Source organism: Pseudophryne corroboree, chromosome 4, assembly GCF_028390025.1.
Source record: "Pseudophryne corroboree isolate aPseCor3 chromosome 4, aPseCor3.hap2, whole genome shotgun sequence".
NCBI lineage: Eukaryota > Metazoa > Chordata > Amphibia > Anura > Myobatrachidae > Pseudophryne > Pseudophryne corroboree.
This window is the reverse complement of record NC_086447.1, coordinates 419,671,635-419,698,644: the sequence shown is the minus strand read 5'-3', so window position 1 is coordinate 419,698,644 and position 27,010 is coordinate 419,671,635. Positions and strand designations below refer to the sequence as shown.

Below are 27,010 nucleotides of genomic sequence, written 5' to 3'. Positions count from 1 at the left end.
GTGGCAACTGACCGTTTTCCGGGAAAAATGCAGGCGGACTCAGGCATTTTGTGGAAGGGTGTCTGGTGTCAGCGCCAGCCCCGATCAGCAGGATTCCATCGCATAGGAAGTTTAAGTCCTGGGCTGCACAGAGACTGTACAAACTGATTTTTGAGCAGCTCTGCAACAGAAGCGATCGCAAATTTGCACAACGCTTTTCCCCTCCCCTTGTAGGCAGCAAAAAACACAGCCCAGCGATCAGATCTGAATTAGGGCCAGTGTTCAGGACAAATGCATGTTCTTAGTCACATTGTATGTGGTTTCAGTGTTCTCCCAATAAGATGAATGTAGGCGTGCCCGGACCATTGGGGGGTCAGGCCGCGTCGGCTGTGTGACGCCACAATCAGCCGCTCTGACCCAGGCAGCGACGAGTAGCTTCCTGCCAGCGCACAGGAGCTGTACTGGCTGGGAGCTACTCCGGAAGAACAAAAGCATCACCTGTGTGATGCTTTTGTACTTGTACGAAGGGGTAGGGCCTGACATGTGTGGCGGACTAGCCCTGTGCCGGGCGTCCCCCCGCATGTCAGGGAAGCTGATCGTAGATGTGCTAAATTTAGCACATCTACAATCAGGTCTGAATCACCCCCACTATTGGGTGGAAGAGAGCAATGTAGCAGCATCACTCGCTCTGCAATTATATCATAATCAGTGATTATTATACAATGGCAGGTAGAGTGATGCTGCTACATTGCTCACTTGAGGGGAGGGACTAGAGGTGTGACATCACCAGGTGAGAGGGGCTGTGTGTGTGGCATCTGCAAGGTGGGAGGGGCTAGGGGTGGGGCCATGGCACCTATGGTAAGCACTGCCGTTGCCAGGATACCGAACAGTTAACAGCCCGCCAGTCGGCATGTAATGTTTATTTACTTATGAGTGCACATACACCACTGTCTTCTAACAAACATGTTGCCTGTTTGGGGCTTCCATGTACATGTGCAGACTGAAAGGAGCATTCAATTCCTAAGCATGGGTAGAGAGCTGGTGAGTAGTGTAAGACCAATGGTTTCACAAAGTTTGTGGCACACAGAACTGCGTAGGCATAGGAGAGCAGAGCATAAGCTCTGGTACAGTAGGAGAACTATGCTGATACTTCCCCCAAATTTTGCTATAGGTCCTAGCGATGTGATGTTTTGCCCCTGTCCCCATCCACAGAGAATGAGTGTCATCATAATTATTTAATGAGTAGAATATTGATATTGACCATAGTCCGGACTCATTAAGTATTGGGAATGCAAAGCTGCTCGCAGAAGCTTTGCATTTGCAGTCCTTAGCAATGCAAATGCAGGAGGAGGTGCATACCAACTCCTGCCTGCATTTGTAATGCGATCGCAAATCAGATGAACATCGCAACCACCGGTCACGATGTTCATCTGTGACGGCAGACTGTGTAAGCTTCATCTTACACAGCCTTGCTGTCACAGTGTGTCTTGTGGGACCAAGACACACTGTTTCTTGGTCCCACAAGACACAAGACCCACAAGACCGCGTTCGGGAACCGTTTTCCCGAACACGGTTGCCCCTATCCTCGATAGAGATAAACTACCAACCAATCAGCTCCTAACTGTCAGTTTTCAAACATAGCCAGTAGCATGGCAGTTAGGGAGCTGATTGGCTGGTACTTTATCTCTCTCCACTTTACCACTCTCCAAGGCTTAGTACATATCCCCTAATTTCTAAAGAGCACACAAGTCATATTGGCTGCACATTGTGTACCAGTGCATTATTAAATTACTTTATGTGGGTGTTTCCTTTTTCTCCACTACTTGTAGATAAACAGAAATATAGATTGATTTGTATGGATTTTTTTTTTTAAAGAGTATATTGTATAATGTTCATTAAAAGTGTTCTCCGGGAACATGAATGTGGGGAAAATAGCTGCTGTAGGCAATATTAACGGTGAGTCATAAACTGTTAAATGCACAGAGTAATTTACTGTCTACAATAAAGATTATGTCTAGTCATGTCATTCTAGACAAAACAATGGCTCATGAACATACAGTTCTCTATAATGTTATCAATCACTAAATAATATTTTACAACAATGGCAAAAGTTTAAGTAGTCAGTCTGAGTAGCTGTAGTATTCCTGTCTGCTGACTTATGCTTATGATACCCATAAATACATCTTTAAAATGTGCCATATTTGACATTGATATTCAATAATTAAAATTATGCCATAAACCACATATATACCACACGTATAGAGATACACCATATAGTTACATCATTACTAAATCTGTTTCCACTTCCTCATTTACATGCTGGAACCACTGGCATGACCCAGGACATACCTGCAGTGAAGGGTAAAGAAGGAATAAAAACGGAGAAATAATTAAACAAGTGAATTAATCTGGAAGTAAAAACAAGAATGATACGTAGTCAGCTTTTATATTCTATTGAATCGGAAAATGTTACGGTAGCAGGTTCTTTTGAAGAACGCTGCTTTTAGCAAAACCATGGGCTCTTGCAGACTGATTAATAGCCAGATTCTGCTAGGGTGATTATGTATCTCAGTGTCGCAGAAAAATCTCAAACATGTTAACACATTATTATATATATGCATCACAGGCATTTGGAAACATTTTTGACAAAGATTACATCAGATTTTTCCATTTATGCAGGCATATTTATATTGCTCATCTAAAGCAGCTTGAACTTAGCCAACAGTCCCGTTATTTAAAATATGTATGAAGATTTCAGATTGTAAACATTATAGACAGATGGAATTAAGCCTGACAGCAATGACCTGGACATACAGACAATTGAATGCTAAAAGGAAGGTCCTTTTGATATGAGTGTGGTATACAGGGGGGTACACACATAGAGATGTGTGCTGAGTAGGGCTGAATTAAGGCTATGGGGGGGCTCGGGGCACTTCTGATAGTGGGGCCCCTAATAAAAAGGCAGGTAGATGACTTATCTGAATATATATATTTATTTATATCTTAGATGGTGAGGCACTTAGATGGTGAGGCTTCAATCGCTTTGGAGTCTTTGTGTTATTATTCAGCCTGAGTGCCTCACCCTCTAAGAAATATGTCTACTATTATTGTGAAGGCACCAGTACTACTATTATTGTGAAGGCACCAGTACTACTATTATTGTGAAGGCAACAGTACTACTATTATTGTGAAGGCACCAGCTTGATGCTGGACTGCTCAGATATTATACTCCTGTTGGAACTAAGATGTCCTGTAGTGCCTCCTGATGAAGGTCCCAAGGGGACCGAAAACGTTTGGGAATCATGTTTAAGCTGAGTATGCTTTAATAAACGTATTTTGTCTTTAAAAAAAAAAAAAAAAAACATTTGAAAGACTTGGGAATTCCCCCTCTTTGCTTGTTTATATATATATGTATATATAATATATATATATATATATATATATATATATACACACACACATACTGTATGTATATATATATATGTATATCTGTGTATATATATGTGTATATATATATATATATATATATATATAATTATATATATACAATATATACACACATAGTCAGATCCTAAAATTTTAACTTAATTTACACTAGCAGTTTACCTCAGCCAATCTTACTTTTTGTTCTGCCCCTGACACAACAGGAGAGGAGAGCATGTTTCTCTCTGCCTCTCCTCCAAGCAGTTTGCAAACTCGGACCTCCGCCTGCGCTGGCTCGGCTCCACGCATCGCCAGGGATCCCTTCCTTCTCCTTTCCGGCAGCCTGCGGGCCCAGCCAATGACTGAGCCGTAGGCTGCCTGTTTCACACAGTATTGGACAGCTGAGCCGTTGCTCAGCTGTCATGTACTGAAATACGGCGACGGATTCGATCTGTGGCGAGTTGTGGGGGCCCATTTAAAAAGGGGTCCCGGGGTACTTATCCCCAGGGCCCCCCCCATTAATCCGGCTCTGGTGCTGAGTGATCTATCACAGACCGCTCAGCACACATCTCTACCCCTGCTCAGCACTCAGCGTGATGTGTGCTGAGCGGAGGAGGGGAGGGACGGGGTGGCCGCTCACTTCACACAGCAGTGAAGTGAGCAACCTGACTAGATTGTGCCTGCATGCAGGCACAATCTAGAACTGATTACTAAGAAATGAATGCCCTTATTTATCAATGACTAATAAATTTCATTGTGAGTGATAAATTGCACCAGCAAATCAGCTCCTAACTTCCATGACACAGGCTGTGTTTGAAAAATGAAAGGAGCGGATTGGCTGGTGCAATTTATCACTCACAGTGAAATGTATCACTCATTGATAAATAAGGGCAACAGCAAGGATCTCTCTGTGCTTACCCCCCTTTAAGGGTTTTTAACAAAATGTTTAGAACACACATTGAATATTCCTGGCCGTTAGAACCATGACTTTTTCTACACTCAGATCATTGTTGAGCCTATATTGTGACATGGCTGCAGCTCCTGTTATACCCCTTTTACACTCGCACTCCCGGGTCACTCCCGGGATGCGTCCCAGGATGCATTCCCGGGAGTGACCCCTTTCACACTGCACTAATACCTGGGATGGACCCGGGACAGCCCCATTTACACTGATCCCGGGATATCCCTATAATTCAGGTGCTGGGGGCGGAGCTGGAGGCGGAGCCAAAGGCAGTGGGGCATGAAAAGGAGAGATGGACACATTGGAGCACCCTCATCGATGGCTACCATCGATAGTCATGTAATCACTAACCATCGATGGTATAAAAAAAAATATATATTAAAAATAAAAATATATTTGTGATCATCTCCCATCGATGATTTAAAGCATCAGTGCTTCATTCCCGGGCAGCTCAGTCTGTTAAGCAAACTTGGGGAAGGAGGACGAGAGTCGAAGAGCCGTCATCATTATAAAGATGAGGTCTCCGGCAAGGCGAATGGGCTCTGAAAGATGACATCATCTTTTCTGAGCCCAAGAAAGCTCAAATCCGGGGCCTTTTAACAGTCCCGGGATAGTGAATCCCGGGACAGGCCCTTTCACACTACACAGCTTCCCGGGACGGTCCCGGGACCAACCCTGGACGAGACCTGGGTTGAAATCCCGGGATGCTCGTCCCGGGAAATTGACCCTGTACCCTTTCACACTGACAAAAATCCCGGGATGATGCGCGTTCACGTGCAATATCCCGGGATTTTCATGCGAGTGTAAAAGGGGTATTATTCGGTTGTATTCCTACACCTTACAGTACATTCTGAATGCCTGGTCCTACTTTCCTGTTTCTGCAACACAGAGTTTCTTTCATTCTGCTAACCATGTACAGATTGAGATCCTGACTCCTTACTCATACCTCCCAACATGACCCTCTCCAGGAGGGACAGAATGCTCTGCTCCTGGACTTTCTCTTATTTTATGATTGCCATCAACTGTGCTGAAACACCTTTCTTATCCACTAACCTGTTCAAAACAGGTGCCGGCAATCATACATGAAGAGAAAAATTCCCAAGCAGAGCATTGTGTCCGTCCTGGAGAGGGTCATGTTGGGAGGTATGCCTACAAGTGTGATATCCTGAGTTTCTCACTACCTACTACCAGTGTGATACCCAGAGTTCCAGACATTGAGCCTATTTATTTATTTATTTCTTTATTTATTTATTTATTAACAGTTTCTTTGATAGCGCAGCAAATTCCGTTGCTCTTTACATTTGGACACAATGATACAACAAAACTGGGTAATAAACAAACAGTCAGAGGTAGGAAGGCCCTGCTCGCAAGCTTACCATCTATAGGATTCAGATTGAATCGCTGAAGCCCTTTGCGGAGAGAACGCTCGCGCACCCGGGAGCCCAGTGAGATGCTAAAAGCATCTCAGGGCTGCGATCGCCTCTGCTGATTGACAGGCAGAGGCAGTCGTGGGGCAGTCGTGGGACGTGCCAACAGCGTTAGAACACCGTTGGCGGGGTGCGGTCCAGACAAAGCAGGCATGTCCAGTCCTTTGTGGGGGTGGGCCGCGGCGGCTGCGTGACATCACACACAGCTGCTGCGACCCGGGACGAGGCTGGTAGCAGACTGCCAGCACGCAGGAGCTGCGCTGCCAGGTAGCTACTCAGCGGATGCAAAAGCATCGCCACTGTGCGATGCTTTTGCACCCGTGCAGGAGGGGGGGGGGGGCGGTAGGGCCTGACATGTGGGGCAGACTAGCATCCCCCCGCATGTCTGAGAAACTGATCGTAGATGTGCTAACTTTAGCACATCTATGATCAGATCTGAATTACCCCCAATGTGCTAACAATTTGCCATCGTCAGTACATGATATCCTGCTTTTATTGGATGAAAGTGAGTTCCTGGTGCCTTGCTACCTGTGTGTTGTCCTGAAATCCTGAGACACTGTTACCCATATGATAAAGTGAGTTCCAGACACCCTGCTACCAGTGTGCTGTCCTGAGTTCCTGACACGCTTCCACTCATGTGCTATCCTAAGATCCTCATACTCGGCCCCCTGTGTGCTATTTTAAGATTCTGACATTTTGCTATCCATTTGCAATTATGGGGCTGATACATAAATGAATACAAGTCAATCACAATTGCACTTGCATTGCATGCACAAAACTAAATGCATATATTGGCCACTTAGCAGAGTTGTATGAGTTTCTGTGGCTGGTCTGACCATAATGATGCCATTGGTTTAATCATACTTGCCTACTTGACCCTCTCCATGAGGGAGAAAATGCTCTGTTCCTGGACTTTCCAGGTAATGTATGATTGCCATCACCTGTGGTGAAACACCTTTCTTATCAATTAACTAGCTCACCACAGGTGATAGCAATCATACATTACCAGGAAAGTCCAGGAACAGAGCATTTTCTCCCTCATGGAGAGGGTCAGGTAGGCAAGTATGGGTTTAATACTTGTCATCATCATCAGTGCTCACTTGTACTAGTCCTGTGCTTGGTGTAAAAGATGCCTCTGAAAATAAATCTTGGCGTGACCTCTTATAAGAGGGTTTCTTGCAGCCAAAAGAGCTCCCATCCAAATTGGGTTATGGTAGCTTTAGGGGAAATTACCCCAAAGCAAAGTCGCACCAGCTTGATTATGTGTCATGTAACATCAGATTTTACTTACTTATTAATTTTATTAACTTTTTAAATAAATATATCAAATGACCAAGAGGCTCATTGCTTTTATCGGGTGTTACTGGTGCAAGGGATTCTTTTCAGAGGAAGAAGGCCTGAGGAAGGGAAAATGAATACGCGTTGCAAACAGATGGGACCCCATTTGAACTGCACCATTCTACCCATGCCTGAGGATTGAGGACCATCATTCTTGGAGTATAACCGGCACTCTAACTATGCTCTGGTCTGATTTATTACTCAGACATAGGGGGTCATTCCGAGTTGTTCGCTCGTTGACGATTTTCGCTATACTGCGATTAGTCACTTACTGCGCATGCGCAAGGTTCGCAGAGCGCATGCGCTTAGTTATTTTACACAAAAGTTAGGTATTTTACTCACGGCATGACAAAGCTTTTTCATCGTTCTGGTGATCGTAGTGTGATTGACAGGAAGTGGGTGTTTCTGGGCGGAAACTGTCCGTTTTCTGGGAGTGTGCGAAAAAATGCTGTCGTTTCTGGGAAAAACGCGGGAGTGTCTGAAGAAACGGGGGAGTGTCTGGGCGAACGCTGGGTGTGTTTGTGACGTCAAACCAGGAACGAAACTGACTGAACTGATCGCAATGTAGGAGTAAGTCTGGAACTACTCAGAAACTGCTAAGAAATTTCTATTCGCAATTCTGCTAATCTTTCATTCGCAATTCTGCTAAGCTAAAATACACTCCCAGAGGGCGGCGGCTTAGCGTGTGCAATGCTGCTAAAAGCAGCTAGCGAGCGAACAACTCGGAATGAGGGCCATAGTTCAATCTGAAATCCGCTGGAGTACCTTTGATGTGAACTCTACAATAAAGAAATCCACACCTGAATGCTGTTTGCCGTGGGATATCTTATGCTGTTTACCCTCATTTGTTTGGGGTTATCTGTAAGGTAATCAGACCACCATAAGGGGTGTTTCTTTGCACTGATTGGAAAAAACACTCATCCTTCTTATAGTTTGATTTTTGCTGTTATTGCCTTGATTTTATATTTCTTTTTGAGATTTTTAAGAGATAATCACACTATTAAGAGGGGTCTAAAGGTGTTTACTATCCTATGATTCTACCTATAAATTATTGTTCAAAATAATATAGGTTTTAAAACAGACTACACCATGTCTGTTTTTTTCTTTTGAGGGAACATGAATGGATAAAGAGGAGCGCCATTTCCATTGACAAACCTTTTTGTATCTTGTAAATTGAAAGAGGAAGAAGTAGGATAGTAGCCCTTATTTATTACCTCGAACCATCATGGAAAAGAAGGGATAAGAAATGGACAATTTAAAAGTGGACTAAACCACTGGACAATACTTATATTGAAGTGCCCCCTTGGATATTTTTGAGTATATTTATTCATATATTCAACTCTGCATAGCTCACAATTTCACCAACATGCCCTTGCTGAACTTAGGTGGACATGTACTAAGCAGTGATAAAAGTGGAGAAGAGAGCCAGTGGAGAAGTTGCCCTTGGCAAATAATCAGCTGCTCTGTATACTTTTATAGTATGCAAACTATAAATATTATGTCAATGCCATGGGCAACTTCTCCACTGGCTCACTTCTTCACTTTTATTACTGCTTAGTACATGCCCCCCTTAGCCTGTATGAGAATGACCAATTTCAGTCCAATTCTGCCTACAAATGGAGATGTGACTGAAATACAGATGTAGGCATGCTCATCTTACTTCGATGCAGCATGCTTCAACACGACTTGATGCGTGACATCCAGGCTGCGACTGTTCGTCCTAAAGGAATTAGTGAAGTGATTATCAGCTGCACATAGTCACAGCCTGACACGCCATGCAGCAAGCGGTGTTGCACCATGCAGCATTGCAGTAAGATGAGCATGGCTACATACTGTATGTATATATACAACTTTGCATTGCCCATACTTGCATATGCTTGGTTTTAGCACATGTGCAGTGTAAAAAAGGTACGGTATGCTCTGCAACTGGACTCTGCATCAAAGCCGAGCTGTCTGGGTCAGTGAAGCTCCTGTCAAATGCAGCCCATCAGTCACCTTTCTTTCAGCCACAGAGGTCACTGGTTACATAAATTTTATGTAACAAGGACAGTTCAATATGATTCTACAGAACATGAGTCTAATCATGCTGGGATGTTATTTGCTTGATTATCTCGTGCCGCATCAATCTGGAAGCCCCTGCTTTCAGTCTTTTACCTAGGTCTTTCCATTTATTTGTACACTACATTTATACAGTATTTAGACCTATATTTGTAAAATGTCAGCATACCATTTCTTCCAGAAACAAAGGATTTTCCACATTTTACGTCATCATGATATTTTGTTAAGTGTTCATCTACTGTCCTTGTCTGCTGCTTTTGTGCTTCAATACTCTGTGAAGTCTGGTGTGCATAGGAAACAGGTACCCTTATTGGCAATGTTTCCCAACCACGGTCCTCAAGGCACACTAACAGTCTAGGTTTTATTTATATCCAGACTTGAGCACAGATGGTTAAATAAAAATAACTGAGGTACTAATTAAGTCACCTGTGCTCAAGTATAGCCAGCCTTAAAACAGGGACTGGTAGTGAGCCTTGAGTACTGTGGTTGGGAACCCCTGCTTTATGGTAACTACATGGGTCAACATTGTAAGGTCTGATAAATTGCTTAACATCTTTTCATTAGAATTTTTGCAAATCTTATTCCTTCTCTATAACATACCACCCAACATGATCCATTCCAGGAGGGACAACATGCTCTGTTCCTGGATATCCCTCCTAATGTATGATTGCCATCACCTGTGGTGAAACGCCTTTCTTATCAATTAAGTACAGTAGTTCAACACAGGTGATTGCAGTCATACTTTAAGAAGGATGTCCAAAAACAGAGTACTTTGGGGGTCATTCCGACCCATTCGCACGCTGCGGTTCATTGCAGCGCTGCGAACGGGTCGGAACTTCGCAGGCGCGTCATTGCCCGGCGATGGCTGTCGCCGGGCAGTGACGCCGCATACAAAGACCGCAAGAAGATTGACAGGAGGAAGGCGTTCCGGGGCATCCCATCCTTTCTAACCGGGACACTGATGAATTACACAGGTTCTGTGGCTGATTAAAACCAGATGAAACGCAGGCTTGAAGTCAGCCAGCCACAGAACCTGTGTAATTCATTAGTGTCGCGGAAACCAATACAAATGTGGGAGGCCCTATAAACTCCACACAGATAGGGCCTTTGTCATTTTTGTTGTATATGTAGCAGATTGTTTGTTTTAAGGGTTAAATAAATATATGTTTTCATGCCAAGATATTAATATTCTTATTTGTTTTTATTTATAGAGTGGCACTTTATTAACTATGTATGTTAATCATATTTTTTATGATGTGTCTTGGTGTGTTACCAGTGCCAGCTCTCACTCTTGCATGTAGATTTTAGATAGTTTTATGTGTAAGAGACAGTTCCTCCCTCTGGGCACAATGATGTTTAGATGGACTTGGACAAATGAGCTATAACTTTGTATGTATGGTAAAACTGTATATTCCCATACTTCCCTACATGACACATTCCAGGAGGGACACAATGCTCTGCTGCTAGACTTCCCTCTTAATTTATGATTGTCATCACCTGTGTTGAAACACCTTTCTCATCAGTGACCTATTTCAACACAGGTGACGACAATCATACATTAAGAGGGAAGTCCAGCAGCAGAAAATTTTGTCCCTCCTGGAATGGGTCATGTTGGGAGGTTTGCTTGGTATGCTATAACAGTATTGTGTTGGGTCCATTGGCAAACCTCCCAACATGACCCTCTCCAGGAGGGACAGAATGCCCTGCTCCTGGACCTCCGTCTTAATACTGTATATGATTGCCATCACCTGGGGTGAAACACCTTTCTTATCCAATAACTTGTTCAAAACAGGCAATCATACATTAAGAGGATAGTCCAGGAGCAGAGTATTTTGTCCCTCCTGGAGAGGGTCATGTTGGGAGGTATGTTATTGGGACATAAGGGAATTTGGTAAAAAATACTTGTAAAGTATAAACCTAATTAAATACTATATACAGTATGTTTATAGCGGTTAACTGTAGCTTTTTTTTTTCATCTTATAACTTACTGTTTGTTTACTATTAAAGTTAACTCTGCTGCTTACTTCTAAATACTAAGTCAGAGGTTCCCAAACTGTGTGCTGTGGCTCCCTGGGGTGCCTCGGGACACTTGCAGGGGTGCCCTGGTTTGGTGGATCAGGACCAATTCAAATTATTCATGGTCAATATTATAGGCAAAACCAGTGCTGGTGGCTGCCAGTCATAAAATATGTGGCCAAACAGAAGCAAATCTTGTCCCTCACCACACAACTGACCCTAAGGATGACATATAAACGTGATCTACTTAATGTAATATTTCTTTCTTAATTTCTCAATAAGAAATTTTTGGCCTAGGGGTGCCGTGAAAAAAATTCTGATATTCTAGGGTGCTGTGATTCAAAAAAGTTTGGAAACCACTGTACTAAGGGGTACATTTACTAAGATGGGAGTTATATTTAATATGGGATGTTGCCTATAGCAACAAATCAGATTCCAGGTAATATCTTCTAGAAGGTGCTAGATAAATGAGAAGTAAAATCTGATTGGTTGCTATGGGCAACATCCCCTCTTAAATAGAACTCCCATCTTAGTAAATTTACACCTAAGTGCCACAGAAAATAATGGGGCAGATGTATTAACCTGGAGAAGGCATAAGGGAGTGATAAACCAGTGATAAGTGTAAGGTGATAAAGGAACCAGCCAATCAGATCCTAACTGTTAATTTACATATTGGAGCTGGTTGGCTGGTGTCTTTCACCTTGCACTTATCACTGGTTCCTTTTGCCTTCTCCAGGTTAATACATCTGCCCTAATATGTAGAAAAACCTGCAACATTGCTGCAAACTATTACATTTAAAAGTAAGCTGAGGCTATCTACTTAGTGCAGTGGTTCTCAAACTTTTTGGAATCACGGCACCCTAGAGTATCAGATATTTTTCACGGCACCCCTAGGCCAAAAGTTTGTTATTGAGAAATTTAGATAGAAATATTAAATTAAGTAAATTGTGTTTATATGTCATCCTTAGGGTCAGTTGTGTGATGAGGGATGAGATTTGCTCCTGTTTGTCCACATAGTTTATGAATGGCAGCTACCAGCACTAGTTTTGCCTATTACATTGACCATAAATAATTTTAATTGGTCCTGGACCACCAACCCAAGGCACCCCTGCAAGTGTCCTGAGGCACCTCAGGGTGCCACAGCACACAGTTTGAGAATCACTGACTAATGTTTTATGTGTCAAATGTTCAGCTAATTACTGCACTGCACTGCACATCCCAGACGCTGCCAAATCAACACTAGGTGGCACTCTTACACTACCAATGTAGATGTTCTACAGCAGACTCAAGAACTTACTCATTATTAAAAAAAGCATGTACCTTTGTATTAGGGATCACAGCCATCAATATATTTAAGATCATTGAAGACAATGAGGGAAGTGCAAATATTGGACTTCCTTGGCACAACTATGCTACATTTGGAAATTCTGCAACAATAGATTGTGTAGTATTTTGACCAGTTTAGCTAAGATCTTTGTTTTAATTTCTTCTCTTAAAGCTTTTAGTATATATATTTTGGAGAAATATGTTGGTACAAATATTGATCGTTCTACATTTTTTCACAAAATTCTCAGCATGCAGTTTACAAAACCCAACAAGCTTGATCTGCATCTTCAAATCATCTGCAATATACAAAACCTGACATGTCTTTGTAGTGTGTGACAGGGAGGGCAGGAATTAAACCAGACTCACCCAGCAAGAGAGTTTGTGTTTTTGGTATTTTCTAAGCATAATGCATTTGAAGCATATAATACAAACATAATGAAAACAGCTACCACCAGCCTATACCATGAATGCCACATTTCAACATAACCCCCTGAAAGGGATAACAACCCTCTACTCATCCATCTCCATGTACTAAAAATCTACATGGGGATCCTTCATGTCAGAGAGGTACATAAACTGTTTATACTAGAACCAGCTACATAGATTTTGTCATTCAATGCATAACAGACACAAGGTAGCTACTACAGACTGTGAACAAGCTACATAAATAATGAAAATATATATATAAAGGTATTAAGCAGGGTAATGGGCCACTGAGAGTGGCCAGTGTGACCTAATTTACCTTGTCCATAACACATAATAGGAGGTAATTGGTTTCTGTCAGATTGCATCCTATTGTCTGTGTTTTTGGGGCAGGAAATGTGAATAATTTAGGATTGTTGGTAGAATGCTGTGTAATAAAATGGCACTATATAAATAATGGTTAATCATGGGAAGAATTTGATCACTCAGTATCACTAAGGAACGATTAGCATTGACCTTGCTTTCTAAATGAATGACTGCACACAACCAGTGGTGGATTTCCCACTTGGCAGATGCCTATAGGCACTTTCTTTTGTCATTACGACTTTTTTTTTATATCTTATTTTTCAATCGGGAGTGGAACAATGGTCAGCAAATTGTGGTCCAGAAGCTGGTAGTGCGGTGAGGTTGGTGTTGCTTTGGAGATGTCGAGGCATCCGGACTAGCTCCGAAAAGAAGGGAGCAGTGGCATGATGGGGGTTGGTGGTGATGCCAATAATGTGCCTAGGGGCAGCCTGATCCACAAATCCCCCCCTGCACCAAACTCCTTCTCGGAGAATGCACCCCACAACAAAACAGAACCACCAGTATACTGCATTGTATGAAATATGTACTCGGGGCTGTAGGGTTGTTTATGCTGGTACCACATATACACTAATCCATTTGTAGAGAAGATGATTCATCTGACCACATCACTTTTCTCAGCTACTAGGTAGGCAATTGCATTTACTATGTGTACAAGATGTGAAGAGCAATGACTATGATGTTGTCTTCTGTGCAGTTCTCTTTGACCTTTATCAATGAAAATTACTTTCTGCCACAGGTTTATATTTGCAGTCTAATAATCTGTACTTACTCCCGTTTTACCTTGTACTATACTTCAAATGAATACACAGATGTTCCTCTGTGACATACTTCAGACGTTGCTTTCCAAGTAACTGATGTCTCTTCTTGCAGCAACACCACTAGGTATAACTATAGGTAACCAGAGCAGTCCAGCAGTGGTTTATATGGTCCTGACCATGTTGGGGGGTTATCTGCTTAATTCATTTGTAATGAAAGTGTTACTTTAAGCCTGACTTCTGGATTTATATTAACAGTGTCATATTAAAACTGTTGTAAATCCATATGTGCAGTGCTAGACCAATGAGCACCACTCCAAATACTTGTTTCATGCGTGATCGTCACCAAAACATCCATCACTCATATTAATTCTGGGCCATTTTCTACTTTCATTTCTCATTACAGTATACTGCAAGCTACCAGTCTGAGGGTTCTATCATACACATTGGGACCCATATTTGGAAATACTGTAACCCTTCATCCCTAGGTTAGTTCGACCATGACCAGATCATAATGTATAATCTGTGAAGGTCAATATTCTATTCTAAATGAAAATACAGGTACAAATAGAGATGAGCGGGTTCGGTTTCTCTGAATCCGAACCCGCACGAACTTCATGTTTTTTTCACGGGTCCGAGCAGACTCGGATCCTCCCGCCTTGCTCGGTTAACCCGAGCGCGCCCGAACGTCATCATGACGCTGTCGGATTCTCGCGAGACTCGGATTCTATATAAGGAGCCGCGCGTCGCCGCCATTTTCACACGTGCATTGAGATTGATAGGGAGAGGACGTGGCTGGCGTCCTCTCCATTAGAAATTAGATTAGAAGAGAGAGAGAGATTGTGCAGAGTCAGACAGAGTTTACCACAGTGACCAGTGCAGTTGTTGTTAGTTAACTTTTATTTATTTTAATATAATATATCCGTTCTCTGCTATATCCGTTCTCTGCCTGAAAAAAAACGATACACAGCAGCAGCCAGTCACACAGTGTGACTCAGTCTGTGTGCACTCAGCTCAGCCCAGTGTGCTGCACATCAATGTATAAAAGGCAAAGCTTATAATAATTGTGGGGGAGACTGGGGAGCACTGCAGGTTGTTATAGCAGGAGCCCCCAGGAGTACATAATATTATATTAATTTAAAATTAAACAGTGCACACTTTTGCTGCAGGAGTGCCACTGCCAGTGTGACTAGTGGTGACCAGTGCCTGACCACCAGTATAGTAGTATATTGTTGTATGTATTGTATACTATCTCTTTATCAACCAGTCTATATTAGCAGCAGACACAGTACAGTGCGGTAGTTCACGGCTGTGGCTACCTCTGTGTCGGCAGTCGGAACTCGGCAGGCAGTCCGTCCATCCATAATTGTATTACAATATATACCACCTAACCGTGGTATTTTTTTTTCTTTCTTTATACCGTCGTCATAGTGTCATACTAGTTGTTACGAGTATACTACTATCTCTTTATCAACCAGTGTACAGTGCGGTAGTTCACGGCTGTGGCTACCTCTGTGTCGGCAGTCGGCAGGCAGTCCGTCCATCCATAATTGTATTATTATTATAATATATACCACCTAACCGTGGTTTTTTTTTCATTCTTTATACCGTCATAGTGTCATACTAGTTGTTACGAGTATACTACTATCTCTTTATCAACCAGTGTACAGTGCGGTAGTTCACGGCTGTGGCTACCTCTGTGTCGGCAGTCGGCAGGCAGTCCGTCCATCCATAATTGTATTATTATTATAATATATACCACCTAACCGTGGTTTTTTTTTCATTCTTTATACCGTCGTCATAGTGTCATACTAGTTGTTACGAGTATACTACTATCTCTTTATCAACCAGTGTACAGTGCGGTAGTTCACGGCTGTGGCTACCTCTGTGTCGGCAGTCGGCAGGCAGTCCGTCCATCCATAATTGTATTATTATTATAATATATACCACCTAACCGTGGTTTTTTTTTCATTCTTTATACCGTCGTCATAGTGTCATACTAGTTGTTACGAGTATACTACTATCTCTTTATCAACCAGTGTACAGTGCGGTAGTTCACGGCTGTGGCTACCTCTGTGTCGGCAGTCGGCAGGCAGTCCGTCCATCCATAATTGTATTATTATTATAATATATACCACCTAACCGTGGTTTTTTTTTCATTCTTTATACCGTCGTCATAGTGTCATACTAGTTGTTACGAGTATACTACTATCTCTTTATCAACCAGTGTACAGTGCGGTAGTTCACGGCTGTGGCTACCTCTGTGTCGGCAGTCGGCAGGCAGTCCGTCCATCCATAATTGTATTATTATTATAATATATACCACCTAACCGTGGTTTTTTTATACCACCTAACCGTGGCAGTCCGTCCATAATTGTATACTAGTATCCAATCCATCCATCTCCATTGTTTACCTGAGGTGCCTTTTAGTTCTGCCTATAAAATATGGAGAACAAAAAAGTTGAGGTTCCAAAATTAGGGAAAGATCAAGATCCACTTCCACCTCGTGCTGAAGCTGCTGCCACTAGTCATGGCCGAGACGATGAAATGCCAGCAACGTCGTCTGCCAAGGCCGATGCCCAATGTCATAGTACAGAGCATGTCAAATCCAAAACACCAAATATCAGAAAAAAAAGGACTCCAAAACCTAAAATAAAATTGTCGGAGGAGAAGCGTAAACTTGCCAATATGCCATTTACCACACGGAGTGGCAAGGAACGGCTGAGGCCCTGGCCTATGTTCATGGCTAGTGGTTCAGCTTCACATGAGGATGGAAGCACTCAGCCTCTCGCTAGAAAACTGAAAAGACTCAAGCTGGCAAAAGCACCGCAAAGAACTGTGCGTTCTTTGAAATCCCAAATCCACAAGGAGAGTCCAATTGTGTCGTTTGCGATGCCTGACCTTCCCAACACTGGACGTGAAGAGCATGCGCCTTCCACTATTTGCATGCCCCCTGCAAGTGCTGGAAGGAGCACCCGCAGTCCAGTTCCTGATAGTCAGATTGAAGATGTCAGTGTTGAAGTACACCAGGATGAGGAGGATATGGGTGTTGCTGGCGCTGGGGAGGAAATTGACCAGGAGGATTCTGATGGTGAGGTGGTTTGTTTAAGTCAGGCACCCGGGGAGACACCTGTTGTCCGTGGGAGGAATATGGCCGTTGACATGCCAGGTGAAAATACCAAAAAAATCAGCTCTTCGGTGTGGAGGTATTTCACCAGAAATGCGGACAACAGGTGTCAAGCCGTGTGTTCCCTTTGTCAAGCTGTAATAAGTAGGGGTAAGGACGTTAACCACCTCGGAACATCCTCCCTTATACGTCACCTGCAGCGCATTCATAATAAGTCAGTGACAAGTTCAAAAACTTTGGGTGACAGCGGAAGCAGTCCACTGACCAGTAAATCCCTTCCTCTTGTAACCAAGCTCACGCAAACCACCCCACCAACTCCCTCAGTGTCAATTTCCTCCTTCCCCAGGAATGCCAATAGTCCTGCAGGCCATGTCACTGGCAAGTCTGACGAGTCCTCTCCTGCCTGGGATTCCTCCGATGCATCCTTGCGTGTAACGCCTACTGCTGCTGGCGCTGCTGTTGTTGCCGCTGGGAGTCGATGGTCATCCCAGAGGGGAAGTCGTAAGCCCACTTGTACTACTTCCAGTAAGCAATTGACTGTTCAACAGTCCTTTGCGAGGAAGATGAAATATCACAGCAGTCATCCTACTGCAAAGCGGATAACTGAGTCCTTGACAACTATGTTGGTGTTAGACGTGCGTCCGGTATCCGCCGTTAGTTCACAGGGAACTAGACAATTTATTGAGGCAGTGTGCCCCCGTTACCAAATACCATCTAGGTTCCACTTCTCTAGGCAGGCGATATCGAGAATGTACACGGACGTCAGAAAAAGACTCACCAGTGTCCTAAAAAATGCAGTTGTACCCAATGTCCACTTAACCACGGACATGTGGACAAGTGGAGCAGGGCAGGGTCAGGACTATATGACTGTGACAGCCCACTGGGTAGATGTATGGACTCCCGCCGCAAGAACAGCAGCGGCGGCACCAGTAGCAGCATCTCGCAAACGCCAACTCTTTCCTAGGCAGGCTACGCTTTGTATCACCGCTTTCCAGAATACGCACACAGCTGAAAACCTCTTACGGCAACTGAGGAAGATCATCGCGGAATGGCTTACCCCAATTGGACTCTCCTGTGGATTTGTGGCATCGGACAACGCCAGCAATATTGTGTGTGCATTAAATATGGGCAAATTCCAGCACGTCCCATGTTTTGCACATACCTTGAATTTGGTGGTGCAGAATTTTTTAAAAAACGACAGGGGCGTGCAAGAGATGCTGTCGGTGGCCAGAAAAATTGCGGGACACTTTCGGCGTACAGGCACCACGTACAGAAGACTGGAGCACCACCAAAAACTACTGAACCTGCCCTGCCATCATCTGAAGCAAGAAGTGGTAACGAGGTGGAATTCAACCCTCTATATGCTTCAGAGGTTGGAGGAGCAGCAAAAGGCCATTCAAGCCTATACAATTGAGCACGATATAGGAGATGGAATGCACCTGTCTCAAGTGCAGTGGAGAATGATTTCAACGTTGTGCAAGGTTCTGATGCCCTTTGAACTTGCCACACGTGAAGTCAGTTCAGACACTGCCAGCCTGAGTCAGGTCATTCCCCTCATCAGGCTTTTGCAGAAGAAGCTGGAGGCATTGAAGAAGGAGCTAACACGGAGCGATTCCGCTAGGCATGTGGGACTTGTGGATGCAGCCCTTAATTCGCTTAACAAGGATTCACGGGTGGTCAATCTGTTGAAATCAGAGCACTACATTTTTGCCACCGTGCTCGATCCTAGATTTAAAGCCTACCTTGGATCTCTCTTTCCGGCAGACACAGGTCTGCTGGGGTTGAAAGACCTGCTGGTGACAAAATTGTCAAGTCAAGCGGAACGCGACCTGTCAACATCTCCTCCTTCACATTCTCCCGCAACTGGGGGTGCGAGGAAAAGGCTCAGAATTCCGAGCCCACCCGCTGGCGGTGATGCAGGGCAGTCTGGAGCGACTGCTGATGCTGACATCTGGTCCGGACTGAAGGACCTGACAACGATTACGGACATGTCGTCTACTGTCACTGCATATGATTCTCTCAACATTGATAGAATGGTGGAGGATTATATGAGTGACCGCATCCAAGTAGGCACGTCACACAGTCCGTACTTATACTGGCAGGAAAAAGAGGCAATTTGGAGGCCCTTGCACAAACTGGCTTTATTCTACCTAAGTTGCCCTCCCACAAGTGTGTACTCCGAAAGAGTGTTTAGTGCCGCCGCTCACCTTGTCAGCAATCGGCGTACGAGGTTACATCCAGAAAATGTGGAGAAGATGATGTTCATTAAAATGAATTATAATCAATTCCTCCACGGAGACATTGACCAGCAGCAATTGCCTCCACAAAGTACACAGGGAGCTGAGATGGTGGATTCCAGTGGGGACGAATTGATAATCTGTGAGGAGGGGGATGTACACGGTGATATATCGGAGGGTGAAGATGAGGTGGACATCTTGCCTCTGTAGAGCCAGTTTGTGCAAGGAGAGATTAATTGCTTCTTTTTTGGGGGGGGGTCCAAACCAACCCGTCATATCAGTCACAGTCGTGTGGCAGACCCTGTCACTGAAATGATGGGTTGGTTAAAGTGTGCATGTCCTGTTTTGTTTATACAACATAAGGGTGGGTGGGAGGGCCCAAGGATAATTCCATCTTGCACCTCTTTTTTCTTTTCTTTTTCTTTGCATCATGTGCTGATTGGGGAGGGTTTTTTGGAAGGGACATCCTGCGTGACACTGCAGTGCCACTCCTAGATGGGCCCGGTGTTTGTGTCGGCCACTAGGGTCGCTAATCTTACTCACACAGCTACCTCATTGCGCCTCTTTTTTTCTTTGCGTCATGTGCTGTTTGGGGAGGGTTTTTTGGAAGGGACATCCTGCGTGACACTGCAGTGCCACTCCTAGATGTGCCCGGTGTTTGTGTCGGCCACTAGGGTCGCTAATCTTACTCACACAGTCAGCTACCTCATTGCGCCTCTTTTTTTCTTTGCGTCATGTGCTGTTTGGGGAGGGTTTTTTGGAAGGGACATCCTGCGTGACACTGCAGTGCCACTCCTAGATGGGCCCGGTGTTTGTGTCGGCCACTAGGGTCGCTTATCTTACTCACACAGCGACCTCGGTGCAAATTTTAGGACTAAAAATAATATTGTGAGGTGTGATGTGTTCAGAATAGGCTGAAAATGAGTGTAAATTATGTTTTTTGAGGTTAATAATACTTTGGGATCAAAATTACCCCCAAATTCTATGATTTAAGCTGTTTTTTAGGGTTTTTTGAAAAAAACACCCGAATCCAAAACACACCCGAATCCGACAAAAAAAATTCGGTGAGGTTTTGCCAAAACGCGGTCGAACCCAAAACACGGCCGCGGAACCGAACCCAAAACCAAAACACAAAACCCGAAAAATTTCCGGCGCTCATCTCTAGGTACAAATAAACATGGTTATAAATGTATATAAAGAGTTCAGCAGCACAGTCAGCAGTATCATCTTCTACACTAGATCCCTCTCTGATGTTGGCTACTGATATGTGCACTTTGTATGTATGTTATGTCACATATAATAAATGCCAATGCTGCATCCTTGTAGCAAATATTACAGATGGAATCAGAAGATATGTATTATCCAAATTATTATAATGCAGTATCCTAATCATTATATTTGTAGTTGTAATTCTTATTTCAGTATTTCTCCAATCAGCTCTGTTGTAGATCGCTTGATGGAAAAATTTTTTTGACAATGCATATTTGTTGTGGCTAATCTAAAATTGTCTGATCATATATAAGGCTATCCATCTGTAGCATTGTTGTCCTTTTCATAGGCAGAGGGAAGGAGCTGGATTGAGTAGGAATTTACCAAGCACAGTATAGAATAAGGGCCAAATCCAGGGTTGATTGTAAAACTCATTTTCCTCTAATGGGCAAAAGCATGTGCACTGCAGGTGGGGCAGATATAACATGTGCAGAGAGAGTTAGATTTGGGTGGAGTGTGTTCAAACTGAAATCTAAATTGCAGTGTAAAAATAAAGTAGCCAGTACAGTATTTACCCTGCACAGAAACAATATAACCCACCCAAATCTAACTCTCTCTGCAAATGTTATATCTGCCCCCCCTGCAGTGCACATGGTTTTGCAATCAACCTTAAATTAGGCCCTAAGTGCGCTAGTGCATGTTCTCCTGCAGAATAGGACATAAAGGATAGTTCATTTTGCAGGATGATAGTACTGAAATGAGATAAGGTAAAGGGTTGATCAGCAGGTTCGACGATGGGGGGTACAAGGATGACACGTACAATTTAAAGTAGGTGGACAACATGATATTAAATGTCATATGTGTTCCCACTATTAGGGCAGAAGAACAAAGGAAAATATTTTTATTTATTATCACCCGCCTCTTCCCCCAGTTTCCTTAAGTCTAATGCCCATCTTATTTTCCTTTCTCACCACTCCATCTCTGTTGACTGTATTGCCAATCACTACACCAGGTCTCTGTCCCACTCAGAATAAAATTTACGTATACCTGTTACTTTCAAAGCCCCAAACCAAGTGGGCCAAATGGTTCTTATCTGGCAAATTCTATGTTTCCCCTCCCTACAATTCCACACACAGTGTCTCCCATCCACTTTATTCTACCAATGACTGCATTGTATCCGACTCCCTTATCACAATCGGATGGCGATCATTAGGTCGGCATGAGTTAGGTTGACAAACATTGGGTCGACCACGTTTGGTCGACATGATCACTAGGTCGACATGGAAAAAAGTCGACATGAGTTTTTCACAATTTTTTCCATTTTTTTATCTTTTTCATACTTAATGATCCACGTGGACTACAACTGGGAATTGTAACCTGTGCCGAGTGCAGCGGTAGGCGAGTGAGGCACCTTGCCCGAAGCATGGCGAGCAAAGCGAGCCATGCGAGGGGTTACGGTGCACTAATTGGGGTTCCCTGCCACTTTTCAAAGAAAATGACACCAAAAAAAGTAAAAAAAAACCCTCATGTCGACCTTTTTCCATGTCGACCTAATGACCATATCGACCTAGTGGTCATGTTGACCTAATGCATGTCAACCAAATGTGGTCGACCCAATGTATGTCGACCTAACTCATGTCGACCTAATGAACCACACCCATCGCAATCTCCAATGCATTCCTCTGGGATTTCTCCTATGTTGCTTTCATCCACTGGTATGCCCTCCCTCACCCCATCAGACACTAACCCAGCCTCCCAGCTTTTTTAAATTGCCCTCAAAACATATCTCTTAAGTCAAGCCTTCATTCCCTCCTGCTAAGCCACCAGCCCCAGCATTAACCAAACTCTATATGATCACCCATAACCCATCAAGAATCTAAGCACTTGTTCTTTCACTATGTACAGCGCTATGGAACCCTTGTGGCACCATATAAATAAAAGGTAATAATAAAACAGATGACCAGATCTCTGGGACCTACCAAGAGAGGAATGCCTTGGACCCCAGAGCCAGAATGAAGCCCAAATGTAGGTACCCATTGGGAGTGGAGTACTCTGGAGCCAGTAGGTAATCCCTGAGATCCATGTGACACAGTATTTTAGGAAAACATCTGTTTTAATCAAATGGATGATTGTAAAGTAGTAGGATGTGGTGCTTGCATGTAACAGTCCTCCGCAGAGAGGTTTATGCCTCTCTTTGCTCCTACTGTAGGTGCGCTTTTAGATTGCGGTAGCACTGCCAAAGAATTAGGAGGCAGGGGGTTACATGTACTAGACAGGCCATCCAAGTACACCAGTGCAAAACCAAAGTGTTATCCATAAATTATCTAGGCAATTAGCATGTTTTGATTACTGCATAATGCAAATGTAAAGCCCCCCACCATGAATAAAAAAGTACTTTACAAATGTAACATATTGACACATGGAACGTACATGAGTAGCAGTTAGAATATCCCAGCTTCCTACAATGTGTTGAACATATATAATTGTTTGGATGTGCAGTATTTAACCTTTCACCCCAGCTCTTCACATCACATGTATTTGACAGTCTAATGTGAATAGCTTGATTTATGCTCCAGATTTTTAGCAATAACTTGGAAGAATGGTACATGAAGGAAATATATTACTAACTCACATTACAAATATTTAGAAATTAATGTGTCTGTGACTTTAAGTGTTTAATTAATTGAACTCAGCGATTCAGTTGATTTGGTTTAAAGCTCTAGCATTAAATCATTCAACTTTATGTATAATATGCCCTGGAGTATGATTTTTAAAAGATAGTTGTGTCTGTACCTAAAGGGTGTGATTTATGTGCATGGAAAGACAGCACGCAATGGCCTCTGGGTGTCTGTTACATGTGTTCTCTTCTGGTTGTCACCTGTATTTGGTAATGTGCTTATGTTATACATGGGAGTGTACTTGTTTATGTCCCAAAGACACATCTGTTCTTGTTTCAGGGTTAGCTGGGGAGATAAAACAATAACAAAGATAATTCAAACAGACAAACAGTAGTATTCATAAGCATTCAGAAAAATTTGGCTAAGATTTATTAATGAAACTATGGATAACATACACAGATATATTAAAAAACGAAAAACTGCTATATATTTGCTTTTGTTGGAAATCCAGCTTTATATACCAAACTGATAACTTGAGAAATCCTTCAGTGCTCATTCACACAGATCCACTATTAATGCAGTTTTATCAACTAATACCTAAACAGCGCACTACAGATTGGTGCACACCTTAACAATGGATCAGCCAGCTGTCTGACCAATGATTTGGTAACTGTTTTGCACAAATGAATTGTGCATGCACACTTGCCAGTCCACTGCCTGACATGCCCGGCTACAGGAAGAAGTAGTGACATCATAGTTGCCGCTTCCTGCAGCTGGCATATAGGTCATTTGGTGGGTCACGCATACACACAGGCAGATGTACCAACTTTGTTCACAGACATATCAGCTGTGCCAATGGTCTAGCCCAGTGGTTCCCAAACTGTGTGCCTAGGCACCCTGGGGTGCTGCGAGGCTCTTGCAGGGGTGCCTCGGGTTGGTGGTCCAGAACCAAATAAAATTGTTTATGGTCAAAGTGATAGACAAAACCAGTTCTAGTGGCTGCTAATCATCAAAAACATGTGGGCAATCAGAAGTAACCCTGTCCACCACCACATAACTGACCCTAAGGATGACAAGTACCGTAGGCACAGTTTATAGATTTTTCAAAATGTATCCTATGGCTGCCAAGAAAAAAATGCTGATACTCTAGGGTGCTCTGATTTAAGAAAAGTTTGGGAACCACTGGTCTAGCCAATTCATTGTTCATTGGGGATCATTCCAAGTTGTTCACTCGCTAGCAGTTTTTAGCAGCCGTGCAAACGCTAAACCACCGGGAGTGTATTTTAGCTTAGCAGAAGTGCGATCGAAAGGATCGCAGAGCGACTACAAAAAAAAATTGTGCAGTTTTGGAGTAGCTCCAGACCTACTCAGCGCTTGCGATCAGTTCCGACCATTCAATTCCGGATTTGACGTCACAAACACGCCCTGCATTCGCCCAACCACGCCTGCGTTTTTCCTGGCATGCCTGCGTTTTTTCCACCACTCCCTGAAAATGGTCAGTTGACACCCAGAGTGTCAATCACTCTGCGGCTGCCATTGCGACTGAAAAGCTTCGCTAGATCTTGTGTAAAAATACATCAGCCGTTGTGAAAGTACATCACAGATGCGCACTGCGCCACATACGAATGCACAGAACTGCCGCTTTTTCACTTAATCGCAGCACAGCGACCATTTTCAGCTAGCGATCAACTCGGAATGACCCCCATTGACTGTACAAGCAATACATTGGCAAGTATGTTCCCAGCCTTATAGAGAACTTATGCAATTGTTCCCACTCTGCAGTCTAACATTTTTAGGCTGTGTTTAAAGGTTTAAATATGTCACAACTTATTTATCATACTTTAATTCATGCTATTAGTGTTATAAATTGACTTGGTAAAACTTAGGGGGTCATTCTGACCCATTCGCTTGCTGCTTTTTATTGCAGCCGAGCGAATGGGTCCCCACTGCGCACACGCCGGTGCCGTAGTGCGCCAGTGCATGCCATAGCAGGGCTGCGATCGCCTCTGTCCGATTGACAGGCAGAGGCGGCCGCTGTGCGGTGGGGGGGGCGCGTTTGACCGCCGTTTTGTGGGCGCGGTCCAGCCAACGCATGCGTGGCCGGACCGAATGGGGGCGGGCCGCAGTGGCTGCGTGACGTCACACGCAGCCGCTGCGGACCGTGGAGTGATGAGTAGCTCCCGGCCAGCACGCTAAAGTTGCGCTGGTCAGGAGCTACTCTTGAAGTGCAAAGGCATCGCCGCTGACATGCGTCAGACTAGCCCTGTGCTGGGCGTCCCCCCGCATGTCAACGATCATCTCTGAATGACCCCCTTAATTCATTAAATAACACACGCAACAGTTCTAAAATTCTCAAAATGAAATAAAGTGTATTAGGACCATGGAGACACATATACTAAAACAATCACATCCTTGAAGGCAGGGATGGACTAGGGCTCCAAATCAGCCTGGGCATTTGTGAATGCGCGCGCACGTCACGGGGGGCACGCGGACATGATGCATGTGGGCGTGCTGCGAGTCAGGGGGTGTGTACTCGTGACTTACCCACATTTCCATGGAGACGCTTGCTTCGGACAGGGGTGCACAGAAAAAGAGTCTCCTGACTCGAAACGCGTTGGCTTAGAGGGGGCTCTTCAACAGCGGACCTGTCTATTGGACTCTGAAGGAAGGTAGGACCTTGTCATAAATATTTTTTTTTTGGAACCCCTAAGTTGGCCACTTACTGTTCCAAGACGGTTCTCACTTCCATCAGAGCCGGACTCTTACGCTAAGATCAGCCTGTTTTTTATGTTATGTACTTTGAATAAGTTTTACTTTTTACTACTCCTGGATCGAGGTCCTTGAAAGAAACCGCTATATGAGGACACTAACCGTTTTGCACGTGAGTGTTAGGTATGCCTCCCTCACTATTTTAAGTTTGGCTACCTGCCACTGAGTGATAGAGAACCCCATATCTCATGAAAGATACTGTTATGGGCGTCCAGACACCTGTCTCTATGTAAGTCAGGTGTGTTTTTAGGAATTCTATGGTTTCACTACCAGCATAGAAAAATACTGATAATTTTGAAATTAGGTACGCCTATAAACAGTGGCTAAGATACCACATGTTTTTTGAATATACTACACATTGTGTACTTCTGGTTCACATTTCATATATGGTCGAGTATTCCAGCATTGGATATTTAACCACCATGATAACCCCTTTGGAACGATGTCCTTGAAAGAAACCGCTATATGAAGATATCGACCGTCCCTCACGTGAGTGTTAGGTACGCCCCTCTCTCACAACCGGCCCCGCGCGGTCGGCATCGGCCGAAAAAATAGGCTGTGCAGGCAAGTCAATCCTGACTATCTCTATAGAAGAGATAGTCAGGATTGACACTTAGCCAAAATCGCACAGAACCAGGATCGCAAGCACACTCATTATGTGCTTGCGATACTGGCTAAGTGCTGACCCGGCCCCCCGTCGCACAGTGAGAATCGGATAAGTCCGAATCTCACCGTGTGTACATTCAATGTGCTCCTACTTGTTAGGGCTACATCTGCTACTACTACCACCACTGCTGCTGCTACTACTACTACTACTTATAACCACAGTATATAACATATACTAATGAGCATATTAAATACTACTAGAAAGGTAAATATTGCTCATGAATTGGTTAATAAAAGCCCTTCATAATATCTATATAAACAGTATATACACATGAAAAACTTTTTGTGTGGTCAAACCTTCTTGAGTGGAGA

General features: G+C 43.7%; 1 protein-coding gene across 1 annotated transcript in view; it reads left to right on the top strand.

Annotated features, from left to right (window-relative positions):
- The first annotated feature begins 938 nt into the window (after positions 1-938).
- COL12A1 (collagen type XII alpha 1 chain) overlaps positions 939-27,010 on the top strand; it is a 248,292-nt gene continuing 222,220 nt past the window's right edge. The window contains exon 1 of the mRNA XM_063916822.1: positions 939-1,020. The gene's annotated coding sequence lies outside the window, so the exon portion shown is untranslated. The remainder of the gene's footprint in view (positions 1,021-27,010) is intronic.